Here is a 21190-nt window from a genome sequence, read left to right as displayed (position 1 = left end):
AAGTTAAAGCTGCAGTGCTCAAGCCAGGGCAGAGCAGAGCAGTGAAGTCACATCTCCACCTCCCAAGACTGTCTGGCTTGTTTTGTGGTATCCTAGTTGGTATAACCAAATCTGGCAGGTGGAAATTACCACCAAACAATTTTAACTCACTAAGTAAGTTTGAGAGCTGTTCCAAAAAGATGCAGAATACTCCATGAGGTGCAGAGATATTCAAGCAGGGCCTGTGGCTTCTGGAATGTCAGAGGGTAGGAGTCACCTGCAGTGTTGTCAATGATCTGTGTCTTGAGTGAGCAATGAAATGGGCCTGAGCCTTTCAGAATCACGTGCTTTAGAAAAATAAATAACAGTATTTAATCCAAAGCCACCTGTTTTCAATTCTCAGCAGTCTAGAGACCTGCCAACACTCTCTGGAACCTAAGTTGTGGTCTGACATGGCCCATGGCTTATCCCCCACCCTTGACTTCCTTTGGTCTTAAAAAGTCACGTTTATGTCTCTCCCCAGTCTAGCAACAAGGATCACAGTCAGGATCAGTGCACTGCCAGTATCAGTAACAGTGATGGTGTGAGCACAAGAGCCACTGTCTTCCTTTTCTTCAGACAATTCTACTGCAGATTAAAATATATCCCCAGTTCCTTGGTACCTAACTGCCTGAGGAGCCACAGCTTTTTGGCAAAGTGTGGCTTATCCACAAAGCTGTGCCACTCCACCTTGTATATGTGAGTCATCACTTTCTCTGAACTGTCATCACTCTGGCTTGATCCTCCTTATTATATAGAAGAGATGCTTTTAATAAGAGTGTTTATTCATTTCAGTATACGGTCAGCCCACTGTCTCTGTGGATTCTGCATTGGTGGATTTAACCAACTCCCAATGGAAAAGTCTACATTGAACATGTACAGACTTTTTTCTAGTCAGAATTCCCTAAATGATATAGCATATCAACTATATACAGCATTTACATTGTTTTATTATAAGCAATCTAGAGGGAAAGCATCCAAAGGGAAAATGTGAATATGTTGTAGGCAGATGCTATTACATTGTATATAAGGAACTTGAGCACCTATGGATTTTTGTGTTTGTGGTGAGTCCTAAAACCAATCTACTGTGTATACCAAGGGATGACTGTATAATGTACTCAGATGGAAGTCCCTTGGATTGTGACATAAAGATTTCTTTGCTTTGCATGGCAGTGCACACCTGTAATTCCAGCAGCTCAGGAGGCTAATGCAGAAGGATTGTGTGTTCCAAGTCAGCCTCAGCAACTTAGCAAGACCCTGTCTCAAAATAAAACAAAAAGGGCTGGGGATGTGGCTCAGTGTTGAAGCGCCCCTGGGTTCAAGTCCTGGCACCTTAGAATACAAGAACAAAATAAGGTGAGGTTAACAAAACTTATGGTGCCCAGTAGCCTAAATAGTATTTCTTCTTACCTTACCTATTTCTTCTTACAGTCATGTGAAAGGGCACTCACATGTGTAGCTGAAATGCAAATGAGACCAACCACTGAGATTCCTGTAGCCCTGATTGTCTCAGAGGCCTGGCTTCTCTCCTGCTCTAACATCTCTCTCTGAAGCACTGGTTAGCATCAGGAGTATGCGCTGTCTGTTCTGGAGAAGTATCAAGTACCAGGGTTTTCTTGACTCAGTCAAGTGAAGTATTCTAACTCCCCCTTAGCTAGTTCACATAGCACACCAAGGGCCCTGGAGGGGAGGCATGTAGAATTGGAGGGGAGTGGATCTTTTTCTTTTACCACCATGACAGAGCCATGACAGCAGAAAACCTAAATACTGTACAACATTAAAACATTTAATGCACTTTGGGGAGGAGTTAATTTCCTGGATTAAGTACTTTCCATATAGCATGTCAGTGAGGGAAAGGGAAGTTCTCCCTCTTCCAAGTCCCCAGTGAATGCTGCAAGGGACCTCTTACTGGGAAGAGCCAAACCAGGTGACTTTACAGGAAGTCATGGTCATAAAGGCCTGGGTGGGATCATTCTGTCTTCCTTACCCATGTGCTGGCTTCCACAGGTGGGAGACTATTATTCTGTCCATCTAAGAAGTGAAACTGTCAAAGGGTAGCAGTAAGGAAAGGAGGAAGAAAAGGGATATGATTTTTTTGTTCTTTAAAGACATATTAAATAGATCATATCTCAGTGGCTCAGGAGGCTGAGGCGGAAGCATCAAGCCTCAGCAACCTAGCGAGGCCCTAAGCAAGTCAGTGAGATCCTGTCTCAAAATAAAATACAAAAAAGTGCTGGGGATGTGACTCAGTGGTTAAGTGCTCCTGGGTTCAATCCCTAGTACAAAAAAAAAAAAAAACCAACTCCCTCACCCCCACCATAAAACAAAAAAAAAAAATCCCAACAGATCAGCAGGTCTCCAGCTGTAGCTCAGTGATTGAGGGCTTACTTAGTGTGCTCAGACCCTGGGTTTGATCACTACCATAGCCAACAAAACAAAACAAACCAAACACCGAAAATAGTCTGAGTAGCATATTTCAGACTGGACTTTTGCTGAGATGTGGCGCACTGATGGTTAATGTGTTTGGTCACTACATGGATTTAAATCAACTGAGCCTGAAGGAGATCAGAAGTGAAATGAAACTCTGATAAACATTTAATCTTCTTAAAAAAAATTGACAGGAATAATAAAGTTTCAGATGTTTTTTTATTCAAAGATTCTCAAAAGAAATAAAACAGAAAAAGCTAACAATCTGATCAAATGTACACTTCAAAAATGTCTTTTGGCGTTTAACAACAAGTCCTAGGAAAGAAAACTACAGAGTTATCTTGAACCAGACAAATAAGTTACCACTGGCAAATTTGTGACACTAGTAAAACAAAAATAAAAAAATAACTCTCTTGATCATACAGGTATCTCTATGAAAATCTTTTTTTTCAATCTGTACAAAAGGTCTTTCTTCATAAATTAATTTTTTATAATTTAATGGCTGTCTACTATGTGATGTTTAACTGATTTATTTTTATTTATTTATTTTTTTATGTACAGAGGTTATGTTTCCCAAATCTTACCCAGATGAGTATGGCACTTAGTTCAGACATTTCTAGCAGCAGATTTCCCCTCCCCTCTAACTGAGCTATCAAATTTCTGTCTTAACTAATGCAAAAATATCAAGTAGTGAGAGACCCAGGTTTATAAATGTACTAGGTACACGGAGGGTGCTGTGTTCAGTCTGGACTTTCACAAAGCAGTAATATTCCAGGGAGCGTAGAACCAATAATACCACAACTTAAAAAAAAAAAAAGGAAACAAAAACAAAACAAACACATTTCTCTTATGACTATTTAATTTTCACTAGAATCTACACTTCTCAGAGCAGCAAGGACTTTTGAAACTATGAAATGTCACTGACATCTATAATCAAATACAAGCAATAAAATTTAAGAACTAAAAAATACTCAAAAGAAATAACTGCTTAGGCCTAGCTCCTGAGCTAGGAGGATTTGGTCTGTGGAAACAGGGAGGGCCAGCAACTTGTCCCAGCACAAAAGAAAATAGACTCTGAGGTAGATAACTGATCATACATAGCTGACCAGACAAGTACACAGTTTTGGAAGACAACTTAATTTACCATTGCTTTGAAAACATATGCAATAACCTTAATAAAAGAGCTTTAATAACAGTGAATCATCTCATATGTACTAAAGTAGAAATAACTGTGTGTTTATGAATCAGGAATTTCATAGTTTCAAAATTTGTTTTCTTTACACTTGAACACTTGTAGTGATGATGTAAAGTGTGGCACTGCTTGGATCCAAATCTTCCTTCATGCTTTTTGTTTGTTTGTTTGTGTGTGTGTGTTTGTCCATACATCAATTAAAATTATAAAACCTATATTCAAAGGTACAAAAAAGGCACATTCTCCTAAACGCAAACTGGTCCGGCAAAAATAAAGAGCACAGAAGATGTGATGCTGAGACAAGTTGGAGCTACTGGTTACTGGCTCTTCGGTCTTTGGTGAAGTTACCTTTAAAAGTGCCAAGTCGTTTTTATTTTTCAAATTTACCTGAGAGAGAGAGAGAGAGAGAGAGAGAGAGAGAGAGAGAGAGGGCTAGTAGCCAATCCTTTCGCTTCTATTCATATCTCAGCTTATGTTTGAAGAGAAATCCTTACTTTTAGCTTTTGCCATTTAGTTGCAATAGCAACATTTTTTTTTTCGGTTTGCCAGATCGCAGGCATAATTCTCATTCTAAAGCACTATCATTAGTATAAAGGAAGGACAAAACATTCGGTGACTCCCCTCCCCCGCCCCCTCCCCCAGCCCCAATGCTACCTAACACTAATTCTAGAACATCAAGTTAATTTTTTTTCTTCCTGAAAAAAGGCAAAAAAGACTTTACATTGCATCATACAGCAGATATCCTACATCAGTCAAACTATCAGAGGAAACTGTTGGAATACAGCCTTACAAACGCTTTAACCCTATTAAAAGTTCCCCAGTCAGAAAATGTGTTTCACACAAAACAGTTTTTCCCTTCTTGCATTTCACTACCTTACACATTATGTGAAAAATCATTAAAAACACCTACTACATATTTAAAAAATCCAAAATTTCAGCAACTTTTATTGACTACCTTTTAAAAGCCCTATGCTGCTGTTTTACAAGGCATAATAGACCAGCTCATTTGGTCAAAGCATTCTACATCATTAGTTTGAACTAACTTTTACTGAAACAGCTACAGCATCAAAAGAGTTAAGGCAAATTGGAATTCATAGAAAAGGATAAGACACTTCACACTACGTTGAAAGAAAAACGGAAAGCTAAGGAAAGAGGCGTGATGGCAACACTGAGTTACAGTAACACTTGCACAGCAAGCATGGAACACCATGGGTGAAGTCGGACTAGTTAAACTTCAGAAAGCCCATTTCATACAGCTGAAAAAAACACAAATTAAACACAAAATGAACAAAACCTCAAAAATCCGGTCATGCACTTGGATAAGTCTTCATGGTCTTTGTGCATACCCAGGAAATTGAAGTTTTCTTTTTTTTTTTTTTCTTTTTTGGATCATAACATTTGATAAAAATCTTTTTTGGTGTTTTTTTTTTCTTTTTTTTTTGTTTTGTTTTTTACTAAAATAAACCTGTTCAGGGGAACAGCTACTAGATGAATTTAAGGGTTTTATGCACCTTATAGAACTTATAGCAAAAATAGTTTTAGTTGATTTCATTATAAATAACATTTTCAAGAACCTGTGAAAAACTGTCAATAATTTCCTAAAGCACAATTGATCAGAAAAATCCATGATTGTTCAGCCTTTACACCCTTCTTCATGCAAGAACACCCTTCTGTACATCTGCAAGAGAAAGATAAAAGACAAGTACTTTTGTGGTCTCGATATAATACACCATAGAGCTTATAATCTTATTTAAAGAGATGTATTTGAAAAAGGCTGTGCTCATCACTGATGTTTCATGGAGAGATGCAAACTCTGGACCTGATGTTCACTTTCAATGTTTTGAATCTGCCTTTCAATCTGGGACTTGCAAAGTTCTTTCCTCTCTAAGAGAATCAGAGCCAAATACATATGGGTCTCCAAAGATCAAGGGTGGCTTTATAAAAACCAACAATACATATTGTCACTAGGGCAATCCAGAAACCAGGTTCCATATAGATATTTTACTATAATATACATGGTAAAGTAAAAAAAAAATGGTACTTGTGGGAATACAATCTTTTAATCTAAGGATACTGACACTAGCAATATCTTGGCTCTGAGTTTTAACTAATCTTGTAATGCTTGATAAAGCAACATCTGATGCTAAATTGCCTTTAGTTTTGAGTACTAGAGAATACAGTATAGGATACTTATATAATAAGTTTGATACATGATGTTCTATGATGTTATAGATCTTACTTTTTTTGAGGGTTCGAGGAGTGTGTGTATATGTGTTTTATTTCAATATAAAGTGTTATTCTTTTTGCATAGAACAGTGAATCTGCAAACTAACAAAATCATTGATTTTAACATTTTAACAAGATTGGATGCCCTGGCTATAATGAAATCAAGTATGATCGATCTGAGTTATTCTAAGCATCATTTTGATAAGGGAACCACAGACTGCCTGATTGGCGCCTTGGTAATGGAGACCTTTCTCTCATACCTCACAGTTACTTATTGGGTTGAAAGGAATATGGAGAATGGTCATTAGACATCTCTACAGCCACCTGCTGCTGACCACTCGCCTCCTACAACAAAGCAGAGCAGATGAAATGTGTTAGTGGTAAAATCTTAACTCTGCTACTTGGGTCTAAGTCAAAGGCATACACCTGAAAATAAGCAGTTTTTAAAGTGAATTTCTTAATATTATGCAGAGCTTTTTAGGTCATTTCCTCAAGTAGCTGAAATGGCTGATAGACACCAAGCACACCTCCCATCCAAATCTTTGACTTCTCTATTCTGATCAAGCTACATTTATCAAACAAATTTCTTAATCTGTTTTTCCCTGGGGTCAGATGTGATTTAGAATTCATCATTTTCAAGGTTCAGAATCTGAGACATGGTATGAAATATGCTGTATATCATATAATACCCTCAAGTAGGGCTTAGGGATGTCCCTCATAATCAAACATATCAGTAATTCTATATAGAACCGAGTGCATAAACACAGTAACTGGAACAAATGTATCACCTTGTCTCAGTTCAAGATGGGTTTTTTGAAAGGTCAGAATTTTTGCTAAGAAGTTAGTCACAAAGACAATTTTTATTTTCAAAGTTTTTGGAGGGTTTCAATATTGCTGATAAGGAATTGTGGGCTCCGATAACTGTGGTTCCCATAATCGCACAATGAAAGGCAAATAATAAGAAGGCATGGTTCTTTGGCCCTTTTTGGAAATGGGAGCCTTTGGGTTCTGCCCAGTGCCTACTGGGAAAGAGCAAGTGAGCTGAGTATTTTCCTTGGAATTTTAAGGATACTCTGATGGAAAATGCTATTTCCTGTCCAATCATAATCAGATGCCAGACTTCTTCCATACCAGCTCCAGTGACAAGAACCAAGAGTTATTTAGCTACACTAACAGCCTCTATAAAAATAGGTATGGCTTCTCTCCCACGTCTGCTACATCAGCTTTCCTTTTTCATTTACTATCTGAATTATGACTGACTTCTTTTGTGAGTATCACCATTGATACAATCTTTAGGACTAGGATTACAAACTCCAATTTTATCTCATTTTAGGGGTGACAAGATAGAGCTCTGGAGGGGTGAAAAAGGTGCTACAAGCTTCAAAAATATTTCTAGGAGTTCTTGGGGATGTGGCCTGGATGTTGTTATCCTAATTTGTAACAATTATATTTTATAGTCCCAAATAACATATTCCGTCTAAAGTCAATCCTTTTATGCAAATATTTGACTTTTGATAGATTTTGCTTTCAGTTTTACTTAATTCACCCATTTTTGAAACTACCTATTGCCAGAATGGCCATTTAATACTCTGCACCAACCTTGACAGGAACCGCCGTCGTCTGCATGTGTGTATACTGTGGCAAGTAGGCTCCTTGCATAGCTGACATTGCAGGCATGTACTGAAAAGGAGGAGGAGGTCAGGATGGACAATGGAAAACCATGCAAAATGGGGAGTACTCAGGAAATTTTGAGCTGGATATAAAATATATGGAGTTCTCCAAGAAGAAATTTAAATACGCTACCCTCAAAGGTTTATTAGTCCATGTAAATATGTCATATGGAAGGAATTTGTCAAACTATAAATTCCATGTTGTCTTTGGATTTCCTAACAAAGAAACACACAGGTGAAGATCATTAAAGTCTGTCATAGTGAATAATTCAATATCACTAATGCATCATTCTAGATGATCTTTTATCAGAAGACCTTGTTATCATCTAGCAGCTTCCTGAGTTGTTACCTAGTACTGTTTCTACAGGTGGAGACCTAAATGTGGATGACTTATTGGACCTATCACTGAAGATTAGGCCAGGGAATCCTGATTTCCTGATGCTGAAGTCACTAACTCTTAAAGGCAGGAGGAATTTCTGGTCCATCTCAGGCTGTGTATGGCTCTGGCTTAGTCTGCACAAGAAGTTGCTGCTGGTTTTGAGTGTAAGAGGGGAAAATGCACCACCCTTTGTTCTTTTGAGCCACTATAGATACAGGCTGCATCAAACTCCTGTGGGAATCTCTTACAATTTAAACTATAAACAAACCAACATGGATCTAGTACCAGGTCAACCTCATTACTCTACCAAGTCCCCTGGACTCTAGTGAAATAAGTCACGAATATCATGATTCAGTGCTCTCAAATTCTAAAACAGAAGGAATAGGTGAGGGAATATTTCCTATTTTTGCTACCATGTGTCACCTTCATCCTTTGCTGCATGAAATGGTACTTCATGATATACCAGTGACATTAGTTGAAGAAGCTAGATGTGGCCATGTGTGAGTGCTAAATTTTGGCAAAGGGGAAACCTAGAGAGCAGATTTTCAGTTTTTCACTTAATCAAGAAATATCTGAGTTTTTTCTTTTTGGAAGGCAATGTAGGGTGGGGCTGGGGCCAGGCATAATAACTGTCATCATCAAACCTGTGATTCTATAGGGTAGGCACAGGGGTGCATTAATTGACCCTCCTCTATTTGCAGAGACACATGATATTAATTTGCCACCTACTGTTCCGGTGCTGCCTGGTGAAAGATGACTCATCTGCTGGGTCAGAGGGCTGATCATAGATGCAGGCTGTAGTGACATGGTATGCTCCATTGAGGGAGTTAACAGGGCACCCTGTGGATGGGAGACAGAAGCAACAAAGGATAAAATGAGAGTAGTTAAGATTCTATAATTACCTTTTGCAAAGGAAATCCCTTTGTGATTAATGTGAAGCAAAAATAACATCTTTCAGACTGGCAAGGGGTATCAATAATAAATAAGGTTCAGAAGTCTTAATAGATTGCTTTTCCTGAGACTTTGTAAGAGTGTTAGGGGAAATGGTATTTTGATATTCACTTCACAAAAATTCCTGCATTAAACACTACCCTCACTTAACTGGGAAGCTAGTTCAGCAGGAGGAGCTATAATAGCAAGCACAGATTACAGACTCTCCTTGGCTGGCAAAGGTATAAAATGCTTAAAAAAGACAGGTGATGTTTTCTGTAGCTGCAAAAGAATAGGACCAATAATAATGATCTGTTTAAAAATGCTCTATAAAGAGAGCCCTTTGTTTCAAGATTAAGTTGTTGGGATCAAGAGCATTCTTCACTCACTCGGTGGTTCTCAGAACTTTTTGTGATTCTGGTGCCAAAAGAGGGAACATTAACCAACCAATTCCAAGTTCTTCCATTTCATTTAAAAAATATTGGTGAGTAAAAATCAAAATTTTTAAAAAAATTTGGGGTACTGGAGATTGGACCTAGGGATGCTTTACCGCTGAGCTAAATTCCTGGCCCATTTTATTTAAGACAGGATCTCACTAAATTGTTGAGGCTGGTTTGCAACTTGCAATCCTCCAGCCTCAACCTCTGAGCTGCTGGAATTACAGGTGTGTGCTACTGCTCTGGACTAAATTAAATATATTTAAGAAAACAGGGAAGAAAAAAAATCACTTATAATCCAGCCTCTCCCATAACAACCACAATGTGCCCCTTCCTGCCTCTGCATGTTTCTCCATAGTTGCAATCAGAGAACATGAAGAATTTCACATCTTGGGTTTTTACTTTTAACTTAGCATTGCACTAAAAAAAATTAACAGATTGCACAGTTGTCACTGTCATCATTTTTAATGCTTGGATCGATGGTTCACTGACCATCTACACCAAAATTAATTATTTTTGGACTTTAATTGTTCAATTTTTTCTATAAACTGTGGATTTTATCATTCCTCTTTTGCAGTTGGCCAATTACCTGATGGAGCAAGTATTCTAACATACTCCACAAGTACTAATGTACATTCTGGGATCATTGTAACTGATATCCTTTAAATAAGTTATTTGTTTTACTGATAATCTAATTATTGATATGCACAGTTGTGGGCAGAGGTTTGTGTGCAGGCAGGCAATTTGGATCTGGGTGGGAACAGGTAATGAATTCTCAGCAACGTTCTATATACATTCCTCATGTCTCCTGAAAGATGATAAACTAAAATATGTGCAATCTTTGTCTCTAAAAGTTGTCAAAGGGGGAAAAAAGATACATTCTACTTCTAATGTGCATTATCAAAAGCACAGAGTAAGATGAACATGACTCAGAAGTCCAGAAAATGGGGAAGGAGTTTCCTGATCTTTTTGCTCATGTACACATAATACACATCACAAATCCACACATGGCCATGAATATGTGCACGTATGTGTCCCAGTATGAAATGTGTATATACCACATAATACATGTGCATTCATAAGCATCAAAGATGTATTTTCCTGTGTTATAATATCAACCTGTTTTATTAGCTTCCTAAAGGTCATCTCAAGCATTTCTTGTTCAAAACTAGTTATGCCTGGATTGCTATTTCATACATACAGTCATATAGTACAGTGCCCACTTTAGGAGAGGTATTCTGGGACGAATTTCAATCTCATCTTAAGACCAAGAGCCAAGTTCTCTTCCTAAGCAACAGATCTATGTTTATCTCACAAACTCTTTAAACTGATTATCAGGATCCCCATTCTGCACTTGTCACCAGAAAGCTGAGGTCCAAATCTATGGCTTTCTTAACAGTAAGCATGCAGGTCAGTGTAGGCATGCTTAGCTTTGTGATGTCATCTGAAGAGTAGCTCATTTAGAAAAAGTAGTACTAGATACACATTAGATCAACAAGTGTTCAAGTCACCAAAGAAATCACATTTGTTATTTATCAGAGTGCATTATACTACACTGTACCTGATTTCCAAAGAGGCGAATAACACAGATGAAAATCTCTATCTTTACTTTAGGGTTGCATTAAACAGAGTAAAAACATGAGTGTGGTTTTATCAAATATTGTAAAACATTGTCACTCAGATATCCCCCCAGAACTGATGTGAGCAAGAAATTGTGTACTGCCCCCCACGGAGTATATTTTAAATTCTTATGAACAAATTTATTTAATGCTTACTACTGATTCATTTTAAACTTGTGCACTTTCATATCCCATGCTTAAAATTTCCCAAGTCCCTTATCACCTATGGCAAGGGGTTTTAACCTGAAGAGTACACACATGGCTTACTTGCAGGCAGAACATTAGGCCACTGAGGTGAACAACTTACGGGTTGCTGCAGGATATATGGTTGAGGTTGCATCCAAGAAGGACTTTGCACCTAGAAAAGGGAGAATTTTAAAGAAACAATGATTTCCATTGTAATAATTGCATAGTTCTCTTTTAATTGTGTTAAAAATCTACAGAAGGAAAATAAGGAAACAATACTATCAATGAGTAAAAAGATTATAAGGCAGTTAGCATTCTTGGCAAACTGGTCACTCTGAATGGGATGAAATAATTATTTAGAACCAATTTCTATTGGCCCACTCAAGAAGTATTTGTTGAGTATCAGGCAACAAAGAGAAAAAGGTGAATAAGACATGGGACCCACCCTCAATAAATTTACTCTCTAAAGCAGAGAAGTTAAGTATGTAAAACGTCTCAAATTAGTGAAAAGTGTTACAATCAAGGTATGAACTAGGTGCTTTAGGATATGGATGAAAGAGGATTAATTCTAGAGCATCTGATTAGAAACTAACCCTCAAAGTATGGGCTGACTTAATAAAAATAACCAAATTCAATCTCTCTTTGCTACTCAGGACATTAGGTTTCAAAAATCTTACATAGTAGTTAATAATTTCTACTTAGTGAGGAAAATAAATATCTGAAATTCAGATTGAAGAAATTAAACTTTAGTAACTATATCTGACATCTACAGTTAAAAGGGCATCCACACAGAAAAAAGACCCTCTGAACAGAGAAATAAGATGTGAGGTTCAGGCTTGTGGCAGGAATTCTGGCTTGTGTCGTTTGCCACTCGGGAGAGGGATACATCAGTCCCTTTTTGATGCCCAGGGCTTTCCAGAGTCTATGTGGTTAAAAAATGTTTCAGTTTCCAATTCTTAACACAACCTTCTTGTATCCTGTCCCCTAGTGTTAACTTCAGAGATTCTACAGAGAGAATATGGGGAAGAGTCATGGGGGAAGAATGCATTGTGATTTACCTTGATAGCAGAGCCCCGATACTTGTTTTCTCTGGTTTCCTTTGCCACCTAAGGCAGACCAAAGTTAAGTGCTTCTGCCTTGTTAACATTTCAGTTATCTGGACTGCAGCCGTTCCCCGTTGGGATACTGATGATTTCTTTCAGATGCTAATAATTTCTCAAATCCAACTACATAAGCATACGGTGGTTTAGTAGAGAAAGGCCCACTCCAACACGAGTGGTGGGCCCTCCCTGGATAAATCACAGGGAGGCAAGCAGTTCCCTGTACATCCCAATGTGGGCCAAATGCACTCAGTTTTGATATGCTTCGGTCTTTATAATCTAGTCAGGTGCAGCATTATGAGGTTAAGGGCTGTGACTCCTAATCCAATTTTCTCTCTTAAGCATCAAGCCAGCTATGGTCGATTTCTATTCCTCAATGTTCCCTAATTAGAAAATGGGAATAATAACCTATGCTTTTTAAACTCTTTGCCACTGGTTCTTAACCATCTTGGGGTCACAGATCCCCTTGAAAACCTAATAAAGAAAGAGACTGCCCCCACCCCCACTAATTGCACACACACAAGTGACATTCTGCAGCACAGGTCACTTAAAGCTCATTCACTGACCCTACCTGGTCCCTGAACGTATGGGGTTAAGAATCCGTCTGAGATGTTATTGCACTGAGTGTCAGGGAAAGGGAATGGAATTCCACAGGTATCTTAGTATACAGAATGCCCAGGAGAGGAAATCAGGCCTTTGAAATGATAACATTATTTCCAGTTAGCTATATCAAATTTATTACAAAACTGGCCTTCTAATTTTTTATTCTATGAAATGATTCTGAAATGCACATTGATTTCATATTAAAGAAGGAAAAAGGTAGTGGAGAAAAACCATAATAGCTGAAATATCTATAGCAGTATATGTTGAAATTAATATGTGCAATCTTTGATTTGCCTAAGAATAAGCTTATACATGCCCCTATTTTTAATGATATATAAATGACAGATTTCTAAGTTCAGATAGTTCAAAATTATGTCTTAACATCAGACATAGGAATTATTAGGGAAAATGCAAGGGAAATATAGAAATCTTAAGTACTACACAATTAAAGAGGCATTAAGTGACTTCTATACCCAGCAGGTTGAAGAACCATGGTAAGTATAAACGACTCTCAAAGAACAAAGAAAAGGGAAAATGACTGACAATCAGGGGAAGGAACATACAATAATCTAAAGGCTGAGAGAGGTGGTGATGACTACTTTAAAATTTCAGTCTTAGGGCTGGGGATGTAGCTTAGTGGTAGAGTTCTTGCCTCGCATGTGCAATCCCCAGCAACACAAAAAGACAACAAAACCCCAACAACCCCTTCAGTTTTAGTGCATCTAGTCACTTTTCTGTTATTCAAAGCTACTTTTATGTTTTTTAGACAGAACCAGCTTTGACATTGGCTTAGGTTAACCAATTTATTATTTAAGAAGTATAACTAATATATTTTTATTATAAGCCAGCTACTGATGATAATAGTAATCACAGCTAACATTTTGAGTGCTCATTAACACTTTTCATAGACTCAGTCCTGTAACTTTTCCAAACTTATGAGACAAACTATTATTATACCCATTTTAAAGAGGAAGAATCTGAGGTTACAGAAGTCAAATAACACAGCTGTTACATTAGATATTGTAGTCCTCTAAGATCAGAAATCAGGACTACAACATCTAATTCAATTGTTGTTAAAACAAGAATACACCAAAGTTTAGTTTAGTCCCATAGAATACCAATAGTCAAGAGAAGAGAACTCTCTCTCTCTGCAACTGAACTCCATTAGAAGCTCCTGTCTGGACTGGGCAGTCAACATCTGGAGGGGCTCTGATGCAGGGGAGAGGGCACGTGCACTCTTGGGGTCATGTAAAAGAGGAGCTATCCCTGAAGTATAATCAGATTGACCTTATGATAGTGCTTAATAGATTTCCTCAGTTGGGAATTTAAGGTAAAGCCTCTGCACAAAATAACATATATAAAATAGAGCTGCCTCTATTTTTTTTTTCTTTCTTTTGGTGGGCAGACCCCAAATCTCATCTGCACTGTTTACTGAATGTAACCTAACTGACACACCTTTGTGTATAAGCATATTTACTTCTTTTATTAGTTTCTGCTGACAAAGAAATAAAAGCAAGATACACACCTATTCTGTATTTTACCTAATGGCATTTCTCTTATATTTCAGTTTTTGGGACACCTGGCATCTAAAAGCTGGTCGGATAGTGGAGGAAGTATGTGGGTTTGTCTCAGTTCTAAATTGCCATGTTTCCAAGGACAGATAATGGGCAACCATTTCCTTGGCTTTACATATTTTCCTAAACATAAAAGCAAATTAGTCTATCAAATCAAAAGCAGCTTATTCTAAATTGAGTACCCAAAAGCTGCATAAAATGAGTTAAATTTCATTATAAATATTCAGATTTTTAAGACACATTAAAAAATGCAGCAGAGATTCACGATCATAAGTTGTTGCACTACTGACAAATCCTAAAGGTGCAAACCTGGTAGGCAGATACAGGAGATGCAATATAGGGTGTAAAAGAAGTTTGAGTGATCATTCAGTTTGTAGCAATACTGTATGGTGAAGGATAAAATCTAGAATAAACACAAAAGCCTGTATTAAGTAATCCTTTAAGTGGAATAATTCATGGAAAAATGATATTTTCCACCTTTAATTTCCCTCAAGCAATTACGCATTTATCATAACAACATACCCGTTCTGTATAGCAGCTGTGGTCGGGTCGTAAGGGAGTGTCATTCCAGCCTACAGGAAAGAGAAGGACATAAATGTTCAGCTGGAAAGGCATGATTTGATAATGCTATTTCTTAGACATTGCAACATAAGACAGTAACAGTAACATTTGATAAAAATGTTCTTTTTTTTTTTTTTGCTATAGCCAAGCATAATTGTAAGCTCAGTAAGAGAATTAAGCCCTAGACCTGTTGCTTGTCCCATATGGTAGCCATTAGCCACATGTAGCTATTTAAAATTAAATAGAAAAATTCAATCTCTCTAGCAAAACAGCTACATTTCACGTGTACACATGGCCAAAAGTGGCTAGTGATTATCACTGGACGGTCCAGATTCTAGAACATTTTCTCCAGACATTCTGGGACCTGCATGCTATTTTTAAAAATTATGTTAACAATTCATTGAAAAGAAATATAGAGAAGTGGAGGCCCAATAATTTATTAAGAAATTGAAGGTTAAAAAAAAAACTATTCAAAAGAACAAGATTAAATAAACATACAACCCCCCCAAAAAAACCCCTCAATGACAAATACATTTATTTTAATGTTATTTAGAATACTTTTTGAATATAATAAATGTAAACCCTTCTAAATGGTCATACCTAAACCATGGCATAAAAGACCTTCAAAACACTCTTGCAGTTCCATAGCAATTTAGAGCCTCCTACTTAGGCAGCTAGCTGGGGAACACAGCTGTTTGTACCATCTATGTGGAGAACTGTCACTTTGTGAGCACCCCCCCACACACACAGAGGGAAGGGTCTCAGTCTGAGCATTACTTGAATGAAAACGTGCTGGCAGAAAGGTGTGACCCAGGCAGCTGAAGGGAGATGCCTGTGTGACCTTTCGGAGCTGCCCACGACTGCATACCCACACTGAAGTTAAGAAAGGACTTACAAGTCTCACCTCTCCTTCTCAGTGCCATGGTCTTACATTAGGGATGTATTTGTTTGGGTTCTGTCTCTTCTTCTGTCCTCCATCCGCAAATTTGCAAAATAAAGGTTCTGTAGGAGCTGAGTGATCGGGCAAAAATATTACAAAACCACAACCGTGCGCACGCACAGGTGACAAGCGTAATGGGATTTCTTTTTTAGTGGGAGCAGTGTGAGAGCTAGGAGGGAACTAATAGAACACTGCAAGGCAGAAGCTTCTTCAGACCCTTAGAAAATCAGCCACTGGTGAAAGATCTTAGTATAGAATAATACACTGGTTATTATTTCCAAACCAGGGCATCATGAAAACATCTGAAGGGCCATTTTGTTGAAGAAGCAAAGGAATCTTCCCATTCACTTTGGTGCTTTTTTTTTTTTTTTTTTTTTAAACGGGCACTTCTTTGCCTTCTGGCTTCTCTACAATTCTGCCTTTAAACAGTCACCCAAATAATCTTCAAATGAAAATAGGATTGTGCCACCCTGCACTCCTCCAGCTGCAAATGCCTCTGGAGCTTCCCATTAACATTCCTCAGAGGGACCTCCACTCCTCCTGGTGGAAAACAAGTCCCCCCTTTGTAGCACATACCCCTATATGTAATTGCAGCATTTCTAAGTCTGTGTTCCCTGATGCCTGCTTTTCCTTCCTGTGTGCTCTGTCATCACTGCATTCCCAGTGTCTAAGCAAAGGGCACTTGGTAGGTGCTTCTTACCTAGAGGCTGAATCAATGAATGGATACACACAGACCTCATTTGTTCCTGGGACACAGGAGTGAAGTCTGTCATCGTGAGAAAGCTTCCAACACCTGCCCGTCCCATTTAAAGACTTTTCTGTACCTGAACCATTCCACTTGGTGAGTTTTTTTTCTTTTTTTTTAACCAAGTGTCCATCTCACAAAAATGAGACAAAGGGAAACCCAAGCAACAAATGTAGAAAAGATGCAGAGATTCTTTGAAAGGAGACACATTCATTAGAACTAAGAGACAAAATAACAAACCACAGGCAGCACAATAGGCCACCCCTGACTTCCTTTTTCAATTTGCTTTTCTGAGATAGAAGCAGCAGCGCATTCCTGGAAGTTGTGCATTTTTCTGCATGCGTCTTGTTAATATAATAAAGGCACTCACACCTTCCCGACTGGTTCCCACATTCCATCCTTTGTCTACTGTTGAACCATGATTACTACTTTCAAGTTCTGTTTCAAACTTAAATAACCATGAAGAGAAAAATATTACTTGTGGAAAATTTACTCCTTTCTCCTTTGCCGCTTATTATCCTAATTAATCTCTTATTTTATATCACTATTATCCACCCGCTAATGACAGGGTAGAGGCAATAGTGTCTCTCAACATTTCTCTGCCAAAACACAAAACACCGAACTGTATGTGATTCCGTCTCGGTGAGCTGTCTAGGCTGTTGGCTGGTATGCTTTTCCCTTCCTGGGTTGAACCACTCCTGAAGGATGCATTGGAATGGGAGTCATTTCTGAATGGCAACTGTACTCTGGGTATGCTTCGGTTTGGATATGATTTCCTAAATAAATAGTTCACATGTTGGAAGCTTGGTCCCTAGTGTGGCAATGTTTAGGTGAAGCACACAGGAAGGTCCTTAGGTCAAACCTAAGAAGGAGTGGAGGTAGTTCTTGCAGGATCCTGTGTTCTTACAAGAGCAAGCCCAAACCCTGAATTGCTCTCTGGCTTGGTCTTGTAATAATGCTCACGTACAGATACCACCTATCATGTGGCTCTCACAAGAGGCAAGCTGATACTGGCAGTATACCTTTGAATCCCTAGAACTATAAGCTAAATAAGCGTCTTTATTAAGTCATCCAGCCTCACACATTTTGTTATAGTAATGAAAAAATGGACTAATACAGGTAGTAGTTGTTCAAAGTAAAAATGTTAGGTGTCTGGTGAGAATTTTAGTGTTCCTTTGTTTACCTTCTTGTCTCCAATACCTCCACCTGAGCTTTCCTGAATATGAAACTTCCATAGAAGGCAAACTGGGTATGATAGAAGATGGACTGCAGCCAAATCCCAGAATACAGATGAACCATACTACTTGTCTTTTCAAAAAAAATTGTGTTTTTAGAAATTCTATCTTTACCAATTACAGACAGTGAACAGATACAATGAAGCAAGAAAGTTTTATAATCACTGTTATTAATTCTACTACAGGGTCATTAAGGGACAGGTAGAAACAAGGGCTGAGAAATAGCATCCAAGTAGGAAGGAATAAAAGACAAAATCTTCTGCAAATAAGGACTTTTTATACCTGGAATCTTTCAAAGTTACTCACCTTTTGGGGCAAATTATACTTAAAATTCTAGCACTGAAACTCTCCTCAGGCTCCTGGGTCAATGTGAAAGCGTGTTAAGTGCAGGCCTGAAATGCAGGTTGTGTGTGTGTGTGTGGGTGGGTGGTGGTGGCCTCACTTAACAATGACGGACAGAACAAGAACTCAGATGAAGAAAGGCAAGATCTCACTCTCTGCACATCTAGAAAGGGCCTCAAAGTAGAATGTTTTCTCCAATGATATTTAAGGTTATAAGGTCCTGCTTCCATATACTCCTGTAGGGCAAAGGAATATAATAAACTCTGTGGAGCTGGCACTTTGTGGCAGACACTTTTATCTAGAGGGTTTATAAAAACTAGCACCTAGACTGAAATTTAACTAATTTTTTAAAGCGCTTCCTGTGCTCAGTGATTGATACAAACTGTTTTCCTCAATTAGTATAATTCTTTCCAGGGAAAGAAGGTGACCAGGTTGCTCATTCTGGAAGCTTCCCTTGGGCTGTCTCGGCAGGCAGGTGTGAATGAAGGCAGTTTGGTAGCAAGACCCTGATGCATGTTGAAGCTCACTTGTTAAGTGGCCAATGTTCCTATTTGGATGTAATGTGCTTCTAATGTGCTTTCATCTAGATTCTGTCCTGTCAGAAAAAAGCAGATCTCAGGTAAGAATGAAGTCTGCTAAAATATGTGGTAAGGGCATTTTTGCAAATACATATGGTATTTAAAATAAAACACACACACACACACACACAGACAGAAACACATGGAACAAGATGTAGTTGAATCTTTCAAATATGAATTATATTTACCACCTGATTTTTGTGCTGCCATTAAGATATGATATTTTCCTCTAAAAGCAAAAAGGTAAGTAGTAGAAACAGTGTGTACTGGCAGTAATTTCTTAGGCCAAACAAATTTCTTGTTTTTAAAGAATGTAACCAGGGGAAATGACCCAGTTTTTACATGTTGCTGGCTCCTTGTTTCAGTGAACTAGGAGTGCCCAAGTCTTGCTTGTGAAGAAATATAAAATTCTAACAGCTTTTTTCTTTTATCAAAATTCTCTCTGGTCTCCTTATCAGTTGAAGTTTTAATGCCCTACTATGTATGTGGCAGGGACACAAGAGCCAGTGGTACAGTGGCAGATCTGAGTTGTTGCCTCCAGGGGGCATGCAATTTAATGGGGAAGAGAATATTTCCAATCTTATGAAAACTCATTTAGTCATTTACAGGACAAAGTACTGTTTTTAGAGAGATTTGTTCTAAATAGAAATGTTATGTGGAAGCAAAGTACTGACGTGGGGACAGCGGCCGTCTGTCTTTCACAATCACTGCTCCATTGACTTGGAGAGTGTGGCGAGAAAGAATGCATGCCTGGAATTTAATGTTTCTCTGTGTGCTCTGGAAAAGCAAATTAGGTAAAGACTTACAGGTGTTGTATGTGGCAAATGGGCTTAATTTATTTTATCTGACACCATGTTGCTAAGCAAGGGTAAGAGGATTTCAGTTAGATTTTTGCACAGAAAAACAAAACACCCAGTTCTGTACCATGAAGCCACTTATTTTTCAGTGCGTGCAAGCTTGTTAAAAATTGAGAGATCTTTGGTTAATTAGTCTCTCCTGTGATTCCTTCAAAATGAAGGGATGTCTTCAGTTTGCTTCTGGGAGCCTAATGTGCAGGCTACAGGCTGAAGGGAGATGGTGTGGGATGTTGGCATATTCTACAGAGGGATCCTCCAGCTAGCCTCTTTGGTTGTGTTTTAGAAGGCAGATACTGAGAACAGGAAGTGCCATAAAAGCTAGTAATAGGGATGAGCGAAGCTTGGGCATATTAACTTCGCAAAATTAGTGTGTGACAATCTCTTTTTTTATTTTGGTGGTGGTGCAGGGGATTGAACCCAGGGCCTTGTGCATGTGAGGTAAGCACTCTACCAACTGAACTATATACCCAGCACCAGTGATAATCTCTTACGTGGTCATTTTTCTATATTAGCAACTCTTTATTGTTCAAAACAATAACTGCAAAGAGTTCTAACATGATTTGTGATGTGAGACACATTCCTGAAATTAAAGTGATATAAAAAGTATATAATCTACCCCAAATTGATTATTTTGCTAATTATACACAGTGTTCTAGGCTGAATTTCCCCTTAATAAGGGTAAATCTCAGATATCTCATGAGGTCTGTCAGGTTCTTTTACTCAGCAACTGATAGAGAAGTTATTTTCTTCCTCATCAGAACCAACAGGAACATGCATCCCCAAAGCCTGACAACCATGGTGTGACCGTGACCTTGCACACTTGTGAGAAGCCCAAGGCAACACCTCAGATGCAAACACTGATCATAGGTAGTATCCGCTGAAGAGCCATCTATGATCATGGCATTACTGGACTCTTCAATATGCCCTCAACCAAACTTGAGAGAGGGATGATATTTTATAAATGTCTGATTGCACATCTCTGCAGTTTCCTTAACCTGTCTTTTGAGCTCAGATTCTACAGTGATTTGGGCTCAGATGTTGAAATGGACCTTTCCTCAGCCTGTCCTATGTGAGGTCTTAGTACTATCATGTCTGATGATGAAATGCACAAACAGATGGAATGACCTCTCTTTCCAAAGTACCATTTTTTCTAGTTACGCAGTATTTTATCTCAATTAACAGTCAGCAAAATGTAAACTGCCCTCGATAGAAGTTTCTCCCATCAATTTTGGAAAACCAGATCACTCAGCAACCTTCATTAGCTTTCGTAGTGAGGCGTTTTTAAAGTAACATTATCACAAACAATATGTAAGGAACTACCTGGTAAAAATTTCAACCTAAGGAACCAATAAATATTAATTTATTAAGATTAATTTTTTATGTGAACAACACCATTTCCTGTTTTAGCCCCTCTGTCCTATCCAATGAGCACAGCTATACTTTCTGTGAACACTTCTCCCAGGGGGGCTTTGATGGAATTTGGTCTCTCCTCCTTTACTATGCCTTACACAGTGTTGCTGGCTACCATTCAGGTTGAGAAGAGTACCGTTTGCAATTTTTTCATATCAGCT

At 38.3% G+C, this 21190-nt stretch overlaps 1 pseudogene; it reads right to left on the bottom strand.

Annotated features, from left to right (window-relative positions):
* Positions 1-6130: 6130 nt before the first annotated feature.
* LOC143388468 (RNA-binding motif, single-stranded-interacting protein 1-like) overlaps positions 6131-21190 on the bottom strand; it is a 144687-nt pseudogene continuing 129627 nt past the window's right edge.

The sequence above is a fragment of the Callospermophilus lateralis genome, unplaced genomic scaffold (genome assembly GCF_048772815.1).
Source record: "Callospermophilus lateralis isolate mCalLat2 unplaced genomic scaffold, mCalLat2.hap1 Scaffold_93, whole genome shotgun sequence".
In the NCBI taxonomy this organism is placed as follows: Eukaryota; Metazoa; Chordata; class Mammalia; order Rodentia; family Sciuridae; genus Callospermophilus; species Callospermophilus lateralis.
Note: the sequence above shows the minus strand (reverse complement) of the source record. Positions and strands in the feature narration are given on the sequence as shown.